This window comes from Tupaia chinensis, unplaced genomic scaffold (genome assembly GCF_000334495.1).
Source record: "Tupaia chinensis unplaced genomic scaffold, TupChi_1.0 Scaffold000231_1, whole genome shotgun sequence".
In the NCBI taxonomy this organism is placed as follows: Eukaryota; Metazoa; Chordata; class Mammalia; order Scandentia; family Tupaiidae; genus Tupaia; species Tupaia belangeri.
Genome location: NW_006159706.1, coordinates 258,138 through 266,882, shown reverse-complemented (window position 1 = coordinate 266,882; position 8,745 = coordinate 258,138). Strand labels below are relative to the sequence as shown.

General features: G+C 42.8%; 1 pseudogene; it reads right to left on the bottom strand.

Moving 5' to 3' along the window:
• LOC102473784 (spliceosome-associated protein CWC15 homolog) overlaps positions 1-580 on the bottom strand; it is a 1,215-nt pseudogene extending 635 nt beyond the window's left edge.
• Between the last annotated feature and the right edge of the window lie 8,165 nt (positions 581-8,745).

Here is an 8,745-nt window from a genome sequence, read left to right as displayed (position 1 = left end):
AGAGAGACATAGAGACAGAAAGCGAGAAATCACCCCCCAGGGGGGATGGTCACGCCGCAATCCCTTCTCCTCCATTCTCCTCTCGGGATCTTGGGCACGCACGCACACGTGCCCGGCGTGAAATTTAAGCCACCAGGTCCGAGACGCGAACCGTGGTCGACTACGTGGGAGTCCAGCGACATAGCCATTACGCTAACTGCTGGTTCCCTGTATTTTATCTTTGTATATGAGGGTAGGTCTCTGCTTGAATATTGTTTTAAGAGTTGGCTCAAATCATCTTCTCTTTTTCCTCTTCCGCTCCTTCAAAAGTTCACTTGGCTGCTGGCATCATCTTTGATGTTTGGTCAAGGTCTGGTGCAGCAGCCTCTGAAAATCATTTTTCCCCCTTCCCCCCTCCCCCATATACTTAATTTTTAAAAATGTACATTTAATTATGTATGTATCTTTCTTTGGAGAGATTTTTGCTGTAAAGTGTATACAGTCACTGGAGAGACAGAACTTTGGAGAGATTTTTGCTGTAAAGTGTATACGGTCACTGGAGAGACAGAGAGACAGTGAGAAATCACCATTCGATGGGCATGGCTACACTCCAATCCCTTCTTCTTATTCTCCTCTCAGGATTTTGGGCATGCATGCACATGTGCCAGGTTCGAATTATTTTTTTTGTTTGTTTTGTTTTTTTGAGAGAGAGAGATTATTTGCTATAGGGCACATGCACTCCCAAGAGAGAGAGAGAAAAAAGAGACAAAAAGTGAGAAATCACTCCCCAGGGGGGATGGCCACACTGCAGTCTCTCTCTTCCATTCTCCTCTTGGGATTTAGGAACACACAGATGTGTGCCCTGTGTGAGTTTTAAGCCACAGGGTCTGGTACTTGAACTGCAGTCGACTATGTGGGGGTCAGTGACGTAACTGCTATGCCATCTGCTGGTCCCAATCACTATATACCTTTACAGTATACAACATTGCTTTATCCAGCATAAATACAGTGCATATCAGTCAAGACAAAGACATTACCATATACATTATCATCAGCAAATAACTTAGCATTTTTGTGTCAATAAACATATATTTTCCCCATCCCCCTCTCTCCCTCCATTACCACCTCTATATTACCCCATCCTTACTATTGCTAGTATCTACAGTTGCCCTCACTACTATTATACCTTTCAAACGTTCATTTTCTGTTGTAGAGTACAGATATTTGGTATATATTGAGTAGGAACATACAAAGTCTGTCTTTCATACTCTCCTTTGCTTAGCATAAGTCTTCCATATTTGTCCACTTTATATCAAATGTCAGGGTCTCATTGTTTTTTATGGCTGAGATGTATCTCATAGAGAACATATGCCACATTTTTCCAATGCACTTGTCTATTTTTGGACATTTGGATCATTCCATGTCCTAGCAATTGTAAATAAACATGGATGTGAAAGTGTTTTTCCATCTTTTGGGTAAATACCTGAGTGGAATGAGAGGAATTACCAGGTCGTATGGTAATTCTATTTGTAGGTTTCTGAGGGATCTCCATATCGTTTTCCACAGAGGTTGTACTAATTTTTTAAAAATCTTATTCATTCATTCATTCATTCATTTTTTTTTTTTTTGGAGAGGTTTTGCCATAGGGCACGTGCGCTCTCCAGCCAGACAGAGAGAGACAGAGAGACAGAAAGCGAGAAATCACCCCCCAGGGGGGATGGCCACACCACAATCCCTTTTCCTCTGCTCTCCCCTCGGGATCTTGGGCACGCACACACACGTGCCCGGCGTGTGTTTTAAGCCACCGGGTCTGGGACGCGAACCACGGTCGACTACATGGGAGTCCAGTGACATAGCCATTATGCTAACTGCTGGTCCCCATTCATTCTTTTTTAAAATTTGACCAGAGAGAGACACAGAGAGAGAGAGAGAAAGAGAGCAAGCCACCAGGTCTGAGACTTGAACCATGGTCGGCCATGTGGGAGTGTCCAGCCTCCTTAACCATTATGCCACCTGCTGGTCCCTAGTAGTTGTACTAATTTTCATTCTCACCAGCAATGGAGATGAGTTTCTTTTTCACCACATCCTTGACAGCACTTATCATTATTATTATTTTTTTAATTTTAGCCATTCTGAGGTTAAGTGGTTTGATTGTGCTTTTGATTTGCATTTCTCTTATGGTAAGGGATGTTGAGCATGTTTTCATATTTTTTTAGTCATTCATATGTCTTTGGAGAGTTGTCTATTCAGCTTATTTTCCCACCTTTTTTTTTCCCCATCTTTTAATTGGATCAATTATTTTTTTGTTGGTAAGTTGCTTGAATTCCCTGTATATTCTGCTTATCAGTCCCTTATCTGAGGTATAGTTTGCAAATATATTCTCATACTCTGAGGGTTTCTTCTCACTCTACTTACCGTTTCTTTTGCTGTGCAGAAGCTTCTCAGCCTAATATTATCCCGTTTATGTATTTTTTAAACTATTGTGTATGCTTTGAGGGTCTTCTTTAAGCAGTCTTTGCCTACTCCAGTGTCTCCATGAGTTTTCCACCAGTACTTTTATAGTTTGAGGTTTTATGTTTGGATCCTCGATCCATTTTGAGTTGATTTTTGTTAGTAGTGGGAGATAAGGATCCAGTTTCACTCTTCTGCAGGTGGATATCCAGTTCTCCCAGCATCATTTGCTGAAGAGATTTTCTTTTCCCCACTGGATTGTCTCATGCCCTTTTTCAAGGATCAGTTGGCTATATGTTTTGGGGTTTATTTGGGAGTTCTCAACTCTGTTCCATTGGTCTACCTGTCTGTTTTTCTGTGCCAATACTATGTTGTTTTAATGCCTGTTTTGCTGAGAGTCTTAATCATGAAGGGATGTGTATTTTATCAAACGAATTTTCTACATCAATTGGTATGATCATATGGCTTTTTAAATCTTTCCTTTTTTTTTTTTTTTTGAGAGGTTTTTGCTATAGGGTGCATACGCTCGCCAGAAAGACAGAGAGAGACAGAAAGCGAGAAATCACCCCCGAGGGAGGAGAGCCATGCCACAATCCCTTCTCCTCCATTCTCCTTTTGGGATCTTGGGCATGCACGCACACGCACCCGGCGTTGGTTTAAGTCATTGGGTCTGGGACTCGAACCGCGGTCAACTATGTGGGAGTTCAGCGACATAGCCATTACACTAACTGCTGGTCCCATCTTTCCTTTTGTTAATGTAATGTATTACATTTATTGTTTTGTGTATGTGGAACCATCCTTGCAGCCCTGGAATAAAGCCTGCTTGGTCATGGTGTGTAATCTTTTTAATATGTTGTTGAATATGATTTACTAGTATCTTGTTGAGAATTTTTTAATCTGTATTCATCAGGGATATTGGCCTGAAGATTTTTATTTTTTTATTTTTTTTATTTCATGTCTTTGTCTGGTTTTGGAATTAAGATGAAGGAGACTTCGTAGAATGAATTTGGAAAGGTTTGTTCTTTTTGAATCTTTAGAAATAGTTTGAGGAGAATTGGGATTAGTTCTTTAAAAATTTTGTAGAATACAGAAGTAAAGCCATTAGGATCTGAACTCTTCTTTGTTGAGAGAGTATTTATTTATTTAGTTAAAATAATTATTTTAACTTTATTTATTTATTTGTTTGTTTATTGTTTATTTTAATTTGACCAGCGAGAGGAAGAGGGAGAGGGGGAGAGGAGGAGAGGGGGAAAGAGAAAGAGAGAGAGAGAGAGAGAGAGAGAGAGAGAGAAAACTAGAAATCAAATCACCATGTTCGGGAGAGGGAGAGAGAAAGTACGAAAGCACTCCTCTTGGGGCACGGTCACACTACAATCCCTCTCCTCCATTTCTCGCTCCTTTTGAGATTTGGGGCACATATGATTGCAGGCATAGCATGTTTCTCAGGCCTCTTTGTCTGGGATTAGAACCACGTAGTAAGTCAGGTGGGCTCCTGTGCTTTAACCACCGGACCCAAAATAGTCATCCCTTCAGGAACTGACTTGGCGCTATCAATTAGGCCTTGGTATTCTTCTGTTGTCTTTCTTTCTTTTCAAATTAATTGATTTATTTGATTGACAAGTAGAATTCTATTGTATGACTATACCACACTTGGTTTATCTACTCACTGTTGATGGATTATGGGTTGTTTCCAATCTATAACTCTTTCAAATATTTATATTTGCAATGAGCTTCTTACATAATTAAAAACAAAACTTTTATCATATTTCCTGGTAACACTTTCTCCCCTAAGTTTTCCTCATAAGTCTTTAAATTTTAGCTACTTTCCCTATACCATTTAAAACTTGTAAGTACTTATATCTATCTGTGTAATCCTTCTTTTTTTCTTTTGAAAATTTTGTTATAGGGTGCTTACACTTACTGGAGAGAGACACACACACACACACACACACAGAGGGGGAGAGAGAGAGAGAGAGAGAAAGGCCCCTGGGGAGCAGGGGATAACCATGCTGCAATCCCTTCTCTTCCATTCTCCCCATGGGAATTTAGGCACCCGTGTACATGTGCCTGGTGTATTTTCCAAGCTGCCTGGTCTTAAAATTCTGCAGTTGACTATGTGGGATCTAGCTACCTAACCACCACACCACCTGACTGGGCCCTCTCTTTTTCTTTAGGATGTCCTTTATCACTTTCAGTTGGATCTACCTAGAAAGTCAACATGTTTTCTATGTGTAGAGACATGAGCAATTAATCAAAAATGTTCAAGCAACGCATGAACCACGTGCTATGGAAAACCGCCTGGGAGAAGAGAAAGCTCACAGATAATGTGACATTGAAACTGGACCTTGAAAGATGAGGAAGAGTTATGTGACTGCAGGTAGAGGATGGGGAGGCGGAGGAGTGTCGAGGGTGGGTGTGGGTGGTGGAGTGAGCTACCCAGGCAGGAAAAACAGCACTGGAAAGGCCTGGACAATTAAGATGGCACTTTGTTCAGGAAATAGTGAATTGGGTGTGGATGCCTTGGAGGGATAGCAGTGATCATAGTCACAACATCAAGCATAATATTTCTTTGATCCTCACAACAACCAAAGGTAGGTGCCACAATTATCCCCATTTTACAGAAGTGATTAAGACTTAGGGATATTCAGTGACAGCCCAAGTTCACATGGATGTTTTTATTTTTATTTTTTTGAGAGGTTTTTTTCGCTATAGGGCGCGTGTGCTCGCCAGACAGACAGAGAGAGACATAGAGACAGAAAGCGAGAAATCACCCCCCAGGGGGGATGGTCACGCCGCAATCCCTTCTCCTCCATTCTCCTCTTGGGATCTTGGGCACGCATGCACATGCGCCCGGCATGAGTTTTAAGCCACCAGGTCCAGGACGCAAACCGCGGTCGACTACGTGGGAGTCCAGTGACATAGCCATTACGCTAATTGCGGGTTCCCCACATGGATGCTAATACTGAGTCAAATGTAAGGTCTGGTCTGTCTTTAATACTTGCTGTATTCATCCACACCACAAACTGTTTTCTTATGCAGTTAAGGTTTTTTTAGTGACTGTTTTGCTGTGATAATTAGCATAAGAGGTTTCCATGAGAGAAAAGGAAGCTCTTTCATGGCACATATGAGTCCAGCTGGGGAATTCCTATCTTGGGGTGCGTGGCATCTGTCCACATGAGACTAGAAGGCATATGGAAATGTGAGTGTGGGGGTGAAGACTGGGTTCTGGAAGCAGATCAGGAGCAAGAAATTGAAGTCATAGTAGTGAACAGGAGAACAAAAAACTGAAGACTGAGTGCAGAACCCTGAGGAGTGTCACCTTCATAAGATGGCACAGAGGGAGGTGCTAGAGTAGAGGAAGTGAAGGAGTTGTGAGGAGTGTCCATCCCTCTGGGCAGCGTGCAGGAGATGGGGCCTGGGGCAGAGGCTGCACTATGGGGTTGCAGAAGTCTGGGATGGCCTGGGGTGGGGTGACCAAGCTTACCTATGGACAGCTGTACATGGCACTGAGGGGGCAAATGATGAAAGAAACTCACAAGGAAGAAGTAAGTTTCAGGAGAAAAAAGAACCAAAAAAAACCCAAAAAACCCCAAAGAAATCAGCAGCAGCAATGGATAATTTAGGAAATAATTTTTTTTTAAATGTGGGTAAAAATGCATAAATTAAATTTACCACTTAATTAAGTGTGCTATTTAACCATTCTTTAGTATAAAGCTCAGTAATGTTATGTGTAATTGGCTGTGCAACAGACCTCTAGAACTTTTTCATCTTGCAAAACTGAAACTCTCTATCCTTTAAACACTTAACTTCCCTTTTTCATTTGCTCAGCCCCTGGCACCACTAATATTTCTATCTCTGGGTATTTGCCTCTTCTGACATTTTATATAAATGGAATCATGCAATCTGTGATTTATTTTGTCTGTTTATTATTTTTTTGCCAGAGGGTACATGCACTTGCCAGAGAGAGAGAGGGAGAGAGAGAGACAGAGACAGAGAGAGTGAGATATCCCCCCCCATGGGGGATGGTCACATTGCAAACCCTTTTCCTCCATTCTCCTCTCAGCATTTTAGGCACTAACACACATGCATCTGGAGTGATTTTCAAGCTGCTGGATCGAACCATGGGTGCCAAATGGGAGTCCAGTACCTTAACTACCATGCTACCTGCTGACTTCAATATGTGATCCTTAAATTTTTTTTAAACATTTAATTTAATGTTTTAATTTGCCAGAGGGCACAAGTGCTACCTGAAGAGAGACAGAGAGAGAAAGGGAGTGAGAAGGTACCCCTCCCACCCCCTCTATGGAGCATGTTCACGCTGCAGGCCCTTCTCCATTTCTCCCTCCTGCCTGGATTTTGGGCATTTGTACACACTTAGAGGGTGTGTTTCTTACGTTGCTGGGTACAGGCCTTGAACTACATGGTCAGCCATTGGGATCCAGCCATCTCAACCAGCAGGCCATCAGTTGGTCCTACTGTGTGATCTCTCATGACTGGCTTCTTTTACTTAGCATAATGTTTTCAAGACTCATCCATGTCCTGGCAGGTTTCAGTACTTCATTCTTTTTGAGTAATATTCTGTTATATGGATGTATTTTGTTTATTCATTCACTAGTTGATGGATATGTACAATGAGAAAATATAAAGAGCTTGTTTGTTTCCAAATGGGGCTGAGAAGCTAAGGAAATTGAATTCAGGCATGCAGAAGGTGACCGACCTTGGAATGTGCACTCTAGGCACATTCTACTTTTGGTGATTGCTGGACCTCTGAGATAAGGCACCTAAAATAGCTCAAGATACCACCAGTGCTCCTTGGAATTTTTAGGTTATGCACATCCTTACTGCACAAATAAATTCTCTTACTCTTAGTAGTTACAACAATGTGCTAGACTCCCTGACACCCATGTTGACCCCAAATGACTATGTCATCCCTTATCATAGAAGCTGGCCAATCTCTGCAATACACGACTCCCTGCTGTAGCAGTCACCAGCATGAAGTTTTGGCTAATGGTTATACTACCCCCTTCCTTGTTCATGGCTTTTGTCTTTAAAGTCACCCTGGACTCATAGTGCAGCAGTTAAGCTCTGTGCATAGAAAAGCTGGAGTCTACTTGGCCAGCTGTGGTTCAAGTCCCATTCCCAGTGGCTTGAAAATGCACCAAGTGCATGGGACCAGCAGTTAGCGTAATGGCTACATCGCTGGACTCCCACGTAGTCGACCGCGGTTCGCGTCCCGGACCCGGTGGCTTAAAACTCACGCCGGGCGCGTGTGCGCCCAGGATCCTGAGAGGAGAATGGAGGAGAAGGGATTGCGGTGTGGCCATTCCCCCTGGGGGGTGATTTCTCGCTTTCTGTCTCTCTGTCTGTCTGGCGAGTGCACACACCCTATAAGCAAAATCCTCTCAAAAAAACAAAACAAAAAAAACCCACCAAGTGCTCGCATGTGTGCTCCAAATCTTGATGGGATAAAGAAGTGGACAAGAAGACTGTGATGGGCTCATGCCCCAGTAGGGCGTGCTTCCTCTCTTACTTTCACTGTCTGGTGAGCTCATGTTCCCTTTGCAATAGAAAGAAAATCCTCCTGGGACCAGCAGTTAGCATAATGGCTATGTTGCTGGACTCCCACGTAGTCGACTGCTGTTCGCGTCCCGGACCCGGTGGCTTAAAACTCACGCCGAGCGCATGTGCGTGCGTGCCCAAGAGCCCGAGAGAAGAATGGAGGAGAAGGGATTGCGGCATGACTATCCCCCCTGGGGGGTGATTTCTCGCTTTCTGTCTCTCTGTCTGTCTGGCGAGCACACGCGCCCTATAGCGAAAACCTCTCAAAAAAAAAAAAAAAAAGAAAGAAAGAAAATCCTCCTGAAATCTGTAAGACCTCAGCATATGTTATTGAGGGTAACTTGAATTCTATGCCTGGGCAATCATCCTGACCCTGGGCCAAATAAACTCTTGTGTCGGACTTTGCCTCAGCCTTCTTTATTAGGTTGACAGATATTTAGATTATTTCCACATTTCAGCTCTTATGACAAATGCTACTATGAACATTCATGTACAAGGTTTTGTGTGTGGACGTATGCTTTCACTTCTTTTGGATACGTGTCTAGGAGTGTAGTCTTTACATCATATGGTCACTTTATATTTAACCTTTGGAGAAACTGCCAGATTGTCTGTCTTTCTTTCTTTCTTTCTTTTCCCTTTTTTTTTTTTTTTTTGGAGAGGTTTTTGCTATAGGGTGTGTGAGCTTGACAGAAAGATAAGAGACAGAGACAGAGAGACAGAAAGCGAGAAATCACCCCCCGGGGGGATGGCCACGCC